Raw genomic sequence first — 15,892 nt, 5'->3', positions numbered from 1 at the left:
AGAAGCGAGATCGATAAAAATCCAGTCTTTCCCATACTCCTACTGTTACTTCAAAAAAGGAAAGGAGGAACATCGGCATACTCGTGAGCACCAATTTTATCAGAACCTGTCTCCCTCCATAAGATAAGAGTTTGCCCTTCCAGCAACTCAATTTATTTTCAAATCGATCTTCGATACACTTCCACTCTTTATTGGTGAATTTGTGATGATGAATTGGGATCCCCAAGTAAGTAAAAGGTAAAGAACCTAGTTCACAGCCGAACAACTATTTATAATGATCATGTTCTTCTTTGGCACGTCCAAACAGAACAATTCACTCTTATTAAAGTTAATCTTCAGTCCGGACAGTTGTTCAAAAAGGCATAGAACTAGTTTCATGTTCCTTGCCTTAGCTAGATCGCCGTTCTCTCTCGCTCTGTTGATTAGAACGGCCAACATATCAACGACAACATTAAATAAGATTGGAGACATCGGATCTCCCTGTCTCAGATCTTTTTGTGTTTGGAAGAAAAATGACCGATATCGTCATTAACCTTGATTCCAATGCCTTCCTGTACAAATGATTCGACCTGCTTCCTCCAAGCTAGATCGAACCCTTTCATATGCAAAGCCTGCTGTAAGAATGGCCATTTCACTTTATCATAAGCCTTTTCAGAGTCCATTTGGAAGACCACTCCATCGAGTTTCTTTGAATGGATGTCGTGCAAGGTTTCATGTAGGACGACCACTCCTCGAGAATGTGGTGTCCCCGCATGAAAGCAGTCTGGGTTGGCTGAACAACAGAATGTGCAATCTGTATCAAGCGACTCGTACCCACTTTAGTAAAAATCTTGAAGCTCACATTCAGCAAACAAAGCGGTCTGAATTGCTCAATGTGAATCGCTTCCTCCTTCTTTGGTAACAAGGTGATTGTTCCAAAGTTCAATTTAAATAGTTGTAAATGACAATTAAACAAATCATGGAATATAGGCATCAAGTCGCCTTTAATAATATGCCAACATTTCTTATAAAGCTCTACTGGGAAGCTATCCAGACCAGGTGCTTTGTTATTCTTCATTTGTGAAATAACCTCAAGCACTTCCTTCTCTGAAAACGGGGCATTGAGAACCTCGTTCTCATCATCTCCTAGTTGAGAAATATCGTCAAGGTCTCATCGAGTGAGATATAATTCTCAACTGGGCCCCAAACAACTTTTTATAAAAGTTGGAGATATATATCTTATAAGATTCTCATGACCAACAATTGTACCCTTGCCCTATTCAAGTTGTATGCTTCTCTTTTTCCTATCTTTCCCATTGGCAATCAAGTGGAAAAATTGCGTATTATTATCCGCTTGAACCACCCGACACACCTTAGCTCTAAGCGTCCATTTGATCTCTTCTTCTCTAAGAAGCTTTGCCAAACAGGCCTCAGCTTCTCTTTTAGCCACTCGCTTGTTAACGTCTAACGAGTTACTTTCAGCTTTTATATCGAGGTCATTTATGATATTAAGCAGTCTTTCTTTCTGCTGCTTATATATACCACTATTGTTCTTGGCCCAGCCCCTCAAAAAACTGTCGTAGATGTGTAATCTTATATTGCCATCTTTCGACATTCGAATCACCCCTTTGCTCTGAGGCCCAATCTCGGGTCTAGGCTTTCAATAATCGCGTTGAATATGAACTTCCTTACTGTCTGTTTTAATTCAGCCAAGGCCGAGCTGCTGCACCCGGACGTCAATGCATAACTTCCTTACTGTCTGTTTTAATTCAGCCAAGGCCCGAGCGGTACTCCTGACGGTCGCCCGAGAGTCCACCTCGTCAGAAGTGTCGCCGCCTCGGACACAATGACATGAGATTCAGAACTACAATTTGCATTGAGACATAGGTTTAGGAAAACCCCAGCAACTCTTGTGATTCTGCTAGCTGAAATTGATTCATTCTCCTGACAAGAGGAACCTGTCTGCTTCTCCCCTGTTTGCGGAAGCCCATTTCCGTAAAACCAGAGTTTTTTTATTTATTCACCCCTGTTTCTTCCTTTTCTATTCACCCCTGAAATTCTGAAACTGCTTGAACATTGATGTCCTGACATTAGTCTATAAAATGTTTAGCCTGGTGTCTAGCCTGGTGTCAACAAACGTGCACCGATTCAATCTGCTTCACCCTTGTGGTTCTGAACTTGCAGGGCGTCTTTGTTCTTGAACGGTGCGGAATTTTTTTTTTCTAGAGACAACAAGGTGCTCTTTTTTTCTTTCGAGTTTGAAATGAAAAAAAGGTACCACTGCAACAACGAAACCAGTCACAGATTCAGTACATGCATGGTCTTATACAAGATTGACTGATGATCAGAGCTCATGAGCTCCACAGTGCGCAGCAACAGAGGTACATGATCAATCAGGACTACAGGCTCCAATCAATACAATTTCGAGAGACACGATCAAACATCTCAAACTACGCAAGATGAGATTGAGGGTGCATCGATCAATCCGTGAAAGCAAACTCGAATACTCAATCGATCAGGCATCGCTGTCGTCGTCGTCCTCGCTGCCGACTCGCCGCTGTCGTTTGTGGGAGTCCCAGGCTTGGAGTTCGAGGCCTTGGTTGGCCTTCTCGCAGGCGTCGATCCAGTCGTGGTAGATGTCGACGGGCTCGGTGAGGTGGTGCGCCGTGGTGTGGTAGGCCTCCTCGCAGATGTAGCAGACGGCGGTGGCGACCAAGAGCTTGAGGTCGATGGTGCAGGCCACGCTGTCGGGGTGGTTGCAGAAGGGGCAGCAGAAGGTGATGTCCAGCTTGGGCGCCGGCTTCTTCCTCGACGCCATCTTGGAGCTCATCGACTTGCGCTTCGCCATCTTCTTCGATCACCACCAGATCGCAGGTGGGTTCCGGGAGCACAACTTGATGCTACGCAGGAGAGAGAGAGACGCGATGTCGCGGTGTGTTCGTAAGGAAAGGGTTCGGTGTGCTTATATACCCTAGGATCTGCCCACTCCGACTCCGGCTGCTCTTGGGCGGTGTGGCGGTGCAACGAAGCCACTAACGAATCGGGGCCGGATTCTGGCGGCCAGTCGAAATGGCCGCGTCGCGGCGAGCGGCCGGGAGATGAGATGACGTGAGCTAGCCCGTCCGTCTGGGCTACGCATTGCTGGCTGGGTTGGTGCTCTGTTCCCGCGGTGGGCGCGGCGGCCGCGCAGCTCTCGCCTGGTGCTCTCTTCCCGCGCATCCGCGCCCATGGCACATACCACGGCACAATCGAGTCCAACTTCCTCGAGGGCTCTGCTTTGCCACATGGCATCACCGATGGCCGGGTTCGACTCCTCCGCGCCCCAAGTCCGAGTCCTCCATGGTTGAGTCCTCTAACTCTATTTGTTAGAACTAATGGGCTTGGACAATGTGAATATTCAGCAAATTTCAAATAAATCTGAAAAAAAGCAGGAATGGCAAGAGATGGGGGTGCAATCTTTAGTCCCACCCTGGAAGTGGAGATGGTACGGTTTGAGGCCCATGAATTTTCAGCAAATTTTTAGCTTCTCGGTTGCAATTCGTATATTAACGCCATTGGCGCGATGAGCATTCATTTCAGTTAAAATTTGAAGCCCCCCTTCTCGGCTACATTTGGTTCTTATGCCATGTGGCATAACGAGCCATCTAGCGCCTTGTTTTCGGAGGAAAGAGGGGAAAAAGTCTAGCACCATGTAGCCGACCGGCGGCGCGTGGAGGAACCGGTGAGGAGATGACGGATCTCCACCGGATTACCGACGACGGTATTCGTCTTCGTGGCGAGGCTCTGCTCGATTCCAGCCAGCTACGAGATCGGGACGACGTGGCTTTTGGTGAAAATCGCGCCTGACTGCGGTCATGGCGGACGATGGCGGCGTCTCGGATGTCATTTCATTCTCGAGGCATCGTGGTTGCAGGTCACGTCAACCTGATCGGGAGGTTCCGGGGGAAGCCCTAGATCTGGGTCTACCAGATCGGACGATGACGATGTCTTCGATGTCGTTCTCCCTCCTGGGGGCATCGTTTTAGAGCAAGTGTTGGCTGGAGTGGACAAGAGGAGGAGCGACGTGGCATATGGCACGTTGACAACGGCGGGTCTCAGCGGCATGGAGCAGTGGGGTCTCGCCGGTGGGTGTGTGATGATGGACGAGCGCAGGATGGCGGCGTTGTCTGGTGTCGTGGTGGCGTCGACGTCAGCTAGACCGGGCAAGGTAGATGTGGCAGGAGGCTGCGGCGGTCTCATACCCTGCAGGTGTCCTGATTGAGGAGTGCACCGGACTGGTGGGTGCCCCATACCCGGCAGGTGTCCTGGTTGGGACTTCAGGTCTTAGATGTTAGGTTGGCTGCGAGGTCTGTTTGGTATTAGGCCCAGACTATCGACATCCCTTCATCAACTGGATAAGAGTAGCGACAGATGTTGCCTAGATGGTGGCTTTAGTCTTACTGTTATATGATTTTATAAGGTCTTGTGTGAATAATTAATAAAATGGCTCCATGCATTGTCCAGATGCAGAGACCCGGGGTCCTCCATTTCTAAAAAAAAAATTACCAGGCGGCAGCGCCTCCCTCTCATCTACAGAAGAATCTTTCATAACTGGCAAGAGAGAACATAGCAACAACATACACAACACCATTGACCAGAGCAAAGGAGGAGAGATCAAGAGGAGAATCCATCCGCCAGGGTGTCGGTCCGCCGCCTTGATGTCTTTAAAGAGAAAGCCCAAAAAATATTTATCAATCTCGAAGCTTTTTCCAGTAAACAACTAGTGGGTGAATTTGTCGCAAGAACTATCTTCATCAAACTCATTGCTCCTGAGACCATTAGTGAGTATAGTCCACCTTGGACAATGGGTTCATGATAGTGGCTATGTGCCATCATCTCTCCTTGTTTTTCAGTATAAATATCACATGAGTTGCCTTGCATGCTTGTGATCTATCTGATGTAGTAGTTCCTGGTGTGTTTGTTGCGGTGTGACAAATTGTCATTTTATGCTCAGATTATATATGGATATTTATTTGGTTTGTTTTTTCTTATTAATTTATTGACATATATGACCTTCAGTCTATTAGTCTTTCACTTGCCATGATTAGATGAATGATCTACTAGAGTGAATGCTAGATTGGTTTAACCTTGTAAGTAATCTATCCTAGTGAAGGAAAGGGGGAAAAAGCTCTGTATTTGAATAGGGGTCTCAGTTAGGAACTGGAGGTAAAGAGAATACGCTATCTACATTATGTCACTTTCCTTAATGTAATGATTTTTTACTTAATACTTAGAGATGCGTGTTGGATAGTGGTCTTAGGTGGAGTATTAGATATAGATCACTAGTAGAAAAAGGGGGTTTTGTCCCGGTTGGTAAGGCCCCTTTAGTCCCGGTTTTCGAACCAGGACTAAAGGGTCGGTACTAATGCCTCTCCCCTTTAGTCCCGGTTGTAAGAACCGGGACTAAAGGAAATTTTATGATTTTTTTTGAATTTTTTTTTAAAAAAATTTGATTTTTAAATTTTTGAATTTTTTTAACCTCTAGTGTGTAATCACCACCCCTCATCACTGCTCAATTTATCCGCTAATCACCCTCATCATTCCAAATCATCTAACTTCCCCATCCTCCCACTCCCCCAGCCTGAGCACGCTTAACTTCCGGGTTCTATTCTCTCTCATTTCCAAGTTTGCACTTGTTGTTTTCCTGACAATAGTAAGATGTCAATCCTATTAACCTTCATGAATTTTGCTTGAGCATGAAGTGACACATTTCACTGTTTGAGTTTGAAACTATTGTTTTAAAAAACAATAATTATTTAGTAACACTAATATTTCTTGAATAATTAGTTTGACCATTGTTTGACCACAGTTTGACTAGATTTGACCAAAATTCAAAATAACTAAAATAATTATTTAGTAACACTAATATTCTAGAATAATTAGTTTGACCATTGTTTGACGACGGTTTGACCACTGTTTGACCAGATTTGACTAGTAATTTTTTCGATTTTTTCCACTCTAGATCTTAAAAGCCCCGTAACTTTTTTTCTGTTAGGTTTTTGAGGATTTTGAAAATGTTTAACAGGGTTCCCCATGTTAAATTCGGATGTAACTTTTTGAGTAGATGATTTTTCGTATAAAAACTTTTTAATCCGAGTTCGTATGCAAAAGTTATGCCCATTTTACAAATTCCAGAGAGATTTTGCAAATAAAGTCGAAATTCATATTTGTAAATTTTCCCAACAAGTAGACCACATATCACATGGGAAACTTATTTTATTTTATTTTTTTGACATTTCCATCATTTTCTTTTGTTTTTTTCTAAAACTGAAAAGAAGGCGGTCCACGGCGGGGGGGGGGGGGGGGAGAGTTATTTGAAAATGGGACCTTTAGTATCGGTTCGTGCCATGAACCGGTACTAATGCCTCAAAACCCATTAGTACCGGTTGGTGGCACCAACCGATACTAAAGGTCTAACCTTTAGTCCCGGTTGGTGCCACCAACCGGGACTAATGGGCATCGCACCCTTTAGTCCCGGTTCGTGGCACGAACCGGGACTAAAGGGCCCAGGTGAACCGGGACTAATGCCTTAGCCGCACGAATCGGGATAAATGCTCACGTTAGTCCCGGTTCTTGACTGAACCGGTACTAATATGAAAACTGCCCCGTGACCAAAGCCCTGTTTTCTACTAGTGAATGTAGTTGGATGCCGGTCTATGGATACAAGGATGTAATGCATATATGCAATCATGACATGTATGATTAACCATAAACACTACAATTTAATTGATATACAACTGTAATTTTTCTACCACACCCATGCTTTCATGGAGAGATGCCACTAGTGAAGTTATGGATCCCCGGTCCTTTATTTGTCATAATCACAAACTGGATCACTTTACTTACTGTTCTTCTATATTTTGAACTTTTTATTTCATTGCCTAAAAAATCATTTCCATCAACATGATATATTAATGCTTCTAACTAGCAAAGGTAATGAGATTGACAACCTCACTACAAATGTTGGATACCAAGTGAAGTGTCTTAGTTGTGTGCAGGTTCTGATCATTGGATATTGGAAGAAATCCACTGATTGGTACATTGGTTCTCGACTACAGGTAAAACTTGCTTCCTACATCAAACCTTTGCACTTTTGGGCCCAACGTCGTATTCTCCGAACAAGCATAAAAACTAGCTGGGGTTATCAGGAAGCAACCTCTATGTTGGTAGAGCATGAGATTTTTATGTTGGTAGAGCAAAAGATCAAACAAGTGAAAGTTTGACTAACTTCAAGTGTTTCAAAGAGTTCACACAAATCGTCCAGCCCTTTGAAAACTTAAATGCTTGAAAACTCTCGTTGCAATGTACGCTAGAAAAATTGTCCCTCCTCATCGAGCCAACGAGGAAGACGACCATGAGTGCTAAATGATGAAACATGAGTACAAGACATCATATCATACTTGGCACCACCATCGACATATTAAAACTACAATGAGTAAGCAGCATTAACCATCCAACAAACATAAGTCGTTAATCTACTGCACCTAAAATATTATTGGCTCTCCATTTTTTATCACCACGGCTCCATGACAGGATGTGTATAGAGCCGGTAGACCTTAGCTGTAACACCCACGATGCGGCTATATCTCCCACGTGTCGGAGCACGACTTAGAGGCATAATCTCATAGTAGGCATGTCGCAAGAGGGGTAATCTTTACACATCCCATGTACTGAATAAGAATGGGATAAAGAGTTGGCTTACAATCGCCACTTCACACAATACATATAATTAGCATTACATCATCCAGAATACAATCAAGGTCCGACTACGGAACCAAAATAAAAGAAGACCACCCCTAATGCAAGATCTCCGATCGCCCCGACTGGGCTCCACTACTGATCAACTGGAAACGAAAACAACACAACGCACACAATCTTCACCGAGCTCCTCCTTGAGCTCGGTTGCGTCACCTGCATGGTATCATCGGCACCTGCAACTGGTTTTGGAAGTAATCTGTGAGTCACGGGGACTCAACAATCTCACACCCTCGCGATCAAGACTATTTAAGCTTATGGGTAGGAAAAGGCAGTGAGGTGGAGCTGCAGCAAGCACTAGCATATATGGTGGCTAACATACGCAAATAAGAGTAAGAAGAGAAGCAAAGCAACGTTCGTGAACTAGAAGTGATTAAGGAGTGATCCTGAAACTACTTACGTTCAAGCATAACTCCAACACCGTGTTCATTTTCCGGACCCCGCCGAGAAGAGACCATCACGACTACACACACGGTTGATGCATTTTAATTTAAGTTAAGTGGCAAGTTCTCTACAACCGGACATTAACAAATTCCCATCTGCCCATAACCGCGGGCACGGCTTTCGGAAGTTCAAAACCCTGCAGGGGTGTCCCAACTTAGCCCATCCAAGCTCTCACGGTCAACGAAGGATATTCCTTCTCCCAGGAAGACCCGATCAGGCTCGGAATCCCGGTTACAAGACATTTCGACAATGGTAAAACAAGACCAGCAAAGCCGCCCAAATGTGCCGACACATCCCGATAGGAGCTGCACATATCTCGTTCTCAGGGCACACCGGATGAGCCAGACGTCATGTTGGCATAGACCCTGGTTGCCCAGGGGGCACGGACATCGCTCAGGTTGGACCAACACTTAGAGAAGCACTGGCCGGGGAGGTTAAAATAAAGATGACCCTCGGTAGCGCGGCTCCCAAGGGAAAAGTAGGTGGTGGTGAGGCAAAAGGTAAAACCAAGGTTGGGCCTTGCTGGAGGAGTTTTATTCAAAGCGAACTGTCAAGGGGTCCCCATAACACCCAACCGTGTAAGGAACGCAAAATCAAGGAACATAACACCGGTATGACAGAAACTAGGGCGGCAAGAGTGGAACAACACATCAGGCATAAGACCGAGCCTTCCACCCTTTACCAAGTGTATAGATGCATTAATTAAATAAGAGATATTGTGATATCCCAACAAATATCCATGTTCCAACATAGAACAAACTCCATCTTCACCTGCAACTAGCAACGCTATAAGAGGGGCTGAGCAAAGCGATAACATAGCCAAACAACGGTTTGCTAGGACAAGGTGGGTTAGAGGCTTGGCATAGCAATATGGGAGGCATGATATAGCAAGTGGTAGGTATCGCGGCATAGGCATAGCAATAGAGCGAGCAACTAGAAAGCAAAGATAGAAGTGATTTCGAGGGTATGGTCATCTTGCCTGAGATCCCGCAAGGAAGAAGAACGAGTCCATGAAGAAGACAAGCGGACGTAGTCGAACGGATCCTCACAAACGCGACGTTATTGGAACTAACTCGAAGAAGCAACACCGGAAAGAAGCAAACAACATAGTAAACAATCAACACATAAACATGACATGATGTACAACCAAGTATGATGCATGTCCGGTTTAATGAAGCATGGCATGGCAAAGTGCACAAGCAATCCTACAAATTAAGTGGAGCTCAATATGCAACTCCGTTGCATATTGACGAAACACCACGTGACTTATTTAGTTCTCTTTCGTTTAGGTACTCAACAAAATTAAATGTTGGTTAGCATGGCAAGGGGCACTACTAGGAAAAGGCATGCTAGTGGCGCACCGGATTTGCCTTCTAATGGCGCACTACCGGTGCGCCACTGGCATCACGCCATTAGAATTAAATTCTAATGGCGCACCACGGTGCGCCATTAGTATTTGGTGTTCTAATGGCGCACCACGTAGTGCGCCATTAGTATAGCCTGCAGTGCGCCATTAGAATGCCTCCCAGGGGGCCATATGTACCCATGTGCTTTGGCATTCTAATGGCGCACCAACAGTTAATGCGCCATTAGTGTGATGATCACAGTGCGCCATTAGTGTCTTGTGTGGTGCGCCATTAGTATGAATATTAGGTTTTATTTTTTTTTGCTTTTCTGATTTTTGCACAGGTTACAAAATATATTATTGGACAGAATATAGACAGCAGCACACAGCAACATCAGATTCATCGAATACAATAGAAGATTAGTCTCCGAATACAATTCATCATATTAGTCTCCGAATTTAAAAGACCGAACAAAGATAAAACATTACAAGTCTCAAGACCGCGAGTATCGAGTTTGCCTTCACATTACAAGTCGATATCGATCATCTAAACTACCATCACATAGAAGAGAGCTGTGATCATCACGATGAGCATCATCGTGATCAAACTGGTCTTCATCCGGTTCCTCCAACGCTCCCTCCTCTCTCCCTCTAGATAGCGGGCGTATCTACATTTGGCCTCCGCCCTAGTGGTGTACCCTTTGTAACTGTTACCGCTGAAATGGTGAACCTGTCTCCGACACTCCTTCCAGTCGTCGTAGACTCCGGGAACCTTACCCTTGTACACGACATACGACGGCATCTCTATGCACAAGCCAAACAACACACAATACATAAGCAATATGTAATTATGCAACAAAAGGATCGGAAGAGAAAAGCAAGACATTAATAGCACGATTCATGGTCCTACTAATAAATAGCATCGATTACATCTAAGTTGAACGACTGTCCAAACCAAAGAGACATACGAATTCATTAAAGTATAATTACAACATGAGCCAATCAATGTTTCAGAACTACACATCACTACTTTCGACTCGACTCATCGGACAGGAACGTGGATGAAGCCGCCGTCTGTCGTGATGGTCATGAAATCGCGGTCGTTGTCACCCTGCATTTGTAGCATTTCATCTATCTCACTGTTGGACGGTTGATATCTGAGGAAGAACTTCCCCGAGGTATGAAGGACATCTTGATGGATGATGTCCGCAAACTCCGACTGGATGCGAAAGAATTCTTGTCTGAGGTCCGCGTCCTGGACTAACGACAAGCTCGCGGTCCAATCTTTGAGATTATCTGGTAGCAGAAGTTGATGATGGTCCCTTACGATCGCCCGCATGTGATGGAGGGCGTAGTAGGCATCCTTCCGACCGCCAGGCGGCTGCTTGACGCAGCAGAACTTCGTATTGTGTGAGAACATGTGCTTGCCGTACTTACGAACTGCCCTCGTGAAAGTGCCTCCAGATTTGGCGTAGGCGGGGAGAACATCATCAAGAACTTTCTTGACATTTGTGTAGTCTATCTTGGAGTTACGGTTCGGGTCTAAATACGTGGCCATGGAATATTTCGGGCTTAAGAGGATGAGTGTGCAATGTGTGTCACTGCACAGAACACGGAATGTTAGAAAAAAAAGAACGATCGAAATCTAAGAAATCATATGTTACGGGGCGGTTAAGGGATGACTTACTCGGGAAAGTAAGCCACAAGGAAGTTATCCTTATCTGGGTTTGCCAGAATGACGCCTTCGAGGTGTGAACTCGCAACTTGGTGGTCCCCAGCGTTGCTCAAGTGCTTAGCACGCATGTAGAAGGGGTCGACTATCACGATGTCCGGGGTCTTGTCTCTAATGATCCGCATCTCCATACTCAGCGAAAACAGACGAACGAAAGTGTAGTGCGGCGGATGAAGGTTAAACATAGCAAAGATGTCATCAAACCGCAGGACGATCGTACCCCTGATGTCGCCATCCACAAAGCCCTTGCCCTCTGGCACCTTGGCCACGAAAACCGGGTATGCCACATCCTTCTCTCTAAGACGCCGCTTCTCCAAAAAAAGAACACTGTCGTGCAGACTCCGCATAGCACCGGTTGCAGCATTCAGCATATTTGGCGGTAGCATCGCCCTACCCGCCACATGCACCCTCCTCGAGATATCCTTAGGTGAAGGTGGCCCGTACTGAGCACGGATCGAACTCGGTGCCGGCTGGCTCGCACCGGCGCCCTTGTTAGTCTTTCGTTTCCGTCCTTTCTTCTTGATCTCCTGTAATGGGACCGAGTTCTGCTCACAGACCGCCTTCTTGAGCGTGTTGGGGCTGATAATATTTCGCACCTCAGCTATCTGAGGCTCAGTGAAGGCGGGAGCTGGAGGCGTGTCCTGAGAACTGAACGCCAGACGACGCCTGTTGCAATTGGATTTCTCCGCCGTACCAGCTAGATCGCGGTCGTCTTGGTTGGGTTCTTGAGAAAGAGGCCCGCAGAACTCGTCAGCGTACCCATGTTCGGCAAAGTACTTATCAACTTTGGTAAATGTACCGTCGTCGTTGTCGTCGCCGTCCGGATCCTGTGCCATAGGGCTGTCCGGATCCTGTGCCATAGGGATGTCCGGCAGGTCCGGTAGCGTTGCGGCGTTCTTGCCATGGCTTGGCGCCGGCACGACTGGCGGTCTTGTTTGTGGGGTGGTGTCCCCCGCCCCCAAACGAATATGGCTCTTCGGCCAAAGCAGGGGTCAGTTTACGCAGGTGCTGAGGGTCATCTCATCTTCTTCGTCGGCCCCAGCGGGTCGAATCGGAGGTAACAGCTCGTCGCAGCCTGGCAGCACCCGAACCACTTCAACCCTATACATTGTGGGTGGCATCGGATTACCGTGGAACATGGGGTTGCCCGGTTGAACGATTCTGCCCTTGGCGACATCGACCAACTCGGCGCCCACGAAGTGCAGAAGAGTGCAAGGAACGTCGGCGGTGCCCTACGAAAACATGTACAGGGCGTCAGGGATGCCCAGTCAAAGGCAAGGAGATGAAGTCATCGGCCGAGAGGCTTAGTTACCGTGATGCCGTTGAGCTCGGCTAATGTCGAGGCACCGCCAACGGCGGGCGTGCAACTGACGGAGGGGGCGCTTGCTGGCGAGGTGCCGACCGGCGTACACCCGGGTACATTAAGCTCCAATGCCCGTGCCGGCGCCGGAGACGCGAATACCGCCTCCGCCGAAGACACCAATGGCGCCGCTGCCGGAGACACCAATGGCGCCGCCGGAGACACCAATGGAGCCGCCTGCGCGCTGTGCGAGTTGCTGGCCGTGAAGCTGGGAACCGGGGGAGGCCCCTGTTGGCCGCCCGCAATCCACGTCGTCAGCCCATGAATCAACATAGGCACCATAGCGTTGAGCGCCGTTCCAAGTTGTTGTTGCACTTGCTCTTGGACAAGCTCTGGAATCCGCGCCACTTGTGCCTTGAGTTCTTCAACCTCGCGCGTCTGGCTTTCCGAGCTGGTCTTTTTCTCCTTCCGCACACCAGCGGTATAGTATGACCCCCATTTTGTGGACAAGCCTTTGCTGGCCACACGACCAGCTGACGTCGACTTAGTGAGCTTATCCTTGTTTTTCATTACCTGCAACGCCCTATTTAAATGGGTGTCGAAAGGGGAGCTCTTAGACGACCCGGCGCTACTGCTTTCAGTGTCCTGCGAAAGGAACGCGAACCATTTAGAAATATTGGGGATTAATTAGAGTGCAACCATATGGAGCTAATTACGCGGGGGTGTATTCCTTACCAGAAGAAGCTCAAGCACCCTGGTCTTCGGATCCGTGGTAAGCTCCTTTGTTATCGGGTCCTCCTTGTACCGGGCCCTGACATAGTTCCTGGTCTGCTTGTCACCGCTGTATTTCTCGAAGCAGGGCGGTAGGCCTTGCTCGGCACGCTCCGCGTCCTCCTTGTCCCATATAGGCTCCGCCACTCTGTAACCGCCGGGACCGAGTTTGTGTTCCCCTAAGTTCAACTCCCGCATTTCTTTCCCCTACTGACTTGATTCGGAGGTTGCACTGCTCTCGCACTTGATCTTGAACTCCTTGTACTCATCTTCGCTCATCAAAGGATATTTCGCCTTGATCTTCTCATAACTATCACCTTTATCAATCATTCTCTTCATCGCGCTTTTCCAAGTAGACAGGGCCGTGCTCATCTTCGTGAGGGCGGCACTGTTCACTTTATTCCCTGAGAGGCGTGTGTTTTCAAATTCGGCGGGGAACTTGTATCGTTCGTGCAGCTTCGTGAAGAGGAGGTTGCGCAAATTCCCTCGGTCCTTATGCCTAAGGTTCTCGGTGTTGATCGAGACGGTGCTCCGGAGAATGCACCCGAGCTGAACCGAGTACCCCTTGACTATATGTTTGGGCTCCGTTGGATTCCCATCGGAGTCCACTTGAGTGAATTCCTCCTTGACGGTGCGGAGCGCATTCGGGCGCTGGTCCTTCCTTTGCTTCTTCGGTTGGCTGCCATCTGTGTGTGCGCTGCCATCATCAGTGGTGGCATCCTCGGCGGCACCATCAGTGGTGTCATCCCCGACGCCACTAGGGGTTGTGTAATCAGGATCGGTGTCTTCCGTGGCGTCCTCATAGCGGTGAGGTTGTTCCTCCATCTCCTGGGACAGCTCCCAGAATTGCTTGCCGCCCGAACCACCGGCCTTATCGTTGTGGGCCATGTTTCGCTCTAAATAGGAAAAAAATTTGGTCAAAAAGTTGGTTATTGTCAAGGAACAAGATCATGGTCTCATCATTTAGGGTTTGTCGACACCGAGGCACCCTAAAAGCCTAAGCTTTCATCATTTAGGGCTTGTCGACGCCGAGGCACCCTAAAAGCCTAAGCGTACATCATTTAGGTTCTCATCGACACCGAGGCATCCGGGGCAGCCAAGTTAAGTTTTCATCATTTAGGGTTTATCGATGCTGAGGCACCCTAGGTTGGGCCTAATCACTTGTCACTAATCACTTGGCTCTATTGCCACCTATGTTGGGTTTATCATCTAGGGTTTATCGATGCTAAGGAGAATTCTAAGTTGGGCCTAATAACTTGGCTCTATTGCCACCTATGGTTTAATGCGGCAAGAATGGCAGGGCAGTTGATCCTACTTAACTAAGTACTAAGATACCCCGGCCCATGCATTAGTCGCAAGTACCCCATATGTCCTATTTTTAGCAAAGTCATGCTAAAATTCACGGAAAATTTTAGCATGACCTTTGTTGAAAATAGGACATATGGAGTACCCAAATTTGCCGGAACGGAAGTTAATCGACATTCCGGCAAACTCAAGGGCAACTCGGGGTACGTGCAAATTCATCACGACACAATGGTCGGAGACAAAACCCAGCAAACTAGCAAGATGATCATCATCTTTGCAAGACAGTAGCTCAAGTTTTTGACAGTAGCCTCTGAAGAAAACAGCATTGCAACATTCAAGTTCACAGGATAAAAAAATCATCCACATTCACCAACCCACATGATGTTAAAACCCACATGAGCTGTAAACAGACTTAAAAAACCCACATGATGTTATAACTGTATACACTGAACATGATGATATCAAATGAGAAGGAAAATTGTATCACTCTAGATTAGTGTAGCCACTATCTAACAAAACCAGAATGTTAACAAAATTACACCATGATGATACAAAATTCTTGTAGCAGTACAATGAGTTCACAGGATAAAAAATCATCCACATTCACCAACCCAAACTGGTGGAGATACAGCAAACCAGCTAAGTTTTTAGTTTTTAGTTGAGCAATGCAGCGACAGTGTGATAGGCAAGTTTCAGCTGGCAAAGTGTCACGATTCAGACAACAGAGCAACTAAGCATAGCAAGTGGATAGTTTAGTCAGTATACTAGTACTCTTTAGAAAGCATGAGACATATATTACCTGGAGGAGACTTCGTCAGAGAGTTGCCTGTGAATTGAAAATACAACGAGATCAGCAAAGGACAGTAAGATATATACTGAAATTATCATAACAAAATGCCAGCTACTGCCATGGTCAAAGAATAGATTATGATAGTTGGACAAGTACAGGTCAAACTAGATAATTTTCAGAACCGGTTTAACCACCGCAGGATAAAATAATGCATCCAAGACTGGGCTTAGACTAATATCCTCATAGCATAATCTGACATCAAGCAAATATTATAAGAACAGTGAAAATGTATGTTCACTGCAAATGAATATGGACCAAGTATTCTCATTAACTACTTAAAGAATTAGTTCCATATTGTTGCATGAGAATTGTAGAGAGAAAAGATACATGGTTCTACTTCTGGGATTGGTTACATCTCTTATTGTTCACATT

At 46.5% G+C, this 15,892-nt stretch overlaps 1 pseudogene; it reads right to left on the bottom strand.

The window, feature by feature from the left end:
* Positions 1 to 2,494: 2,494 nt before the first annotated feature.
* LOC147958160 (transcription elongation factor 1 homolog pseudogene) lies at positions 2,495 to 2,827 on the bottom strand (annotated as a pseudogene).
* Between the last annotated feature and the right edge of the window lie 13,065 nt (positions 2,828 to 15,892).

Source organism: Triticum urartu, chromosome 7A (genome assembly GCF_056163025.1).
Source record: "Triticum urartu cultivar PI428250 chromosome 7A, HENAU_Tu73, whole genome shotgun sequence".
Taxonomy (NCBI): Eukaryota; Viridiplantae; Streptophyta; class Magnoliopsida; order Poales; family Poaceae; genus Triticum; species Triticum urartu.
The sequence above is the reverse complement of the archived record's forward strand: the minus strand, read 5'-3'. Positions and strand labels throughout refer to the sequence as shown.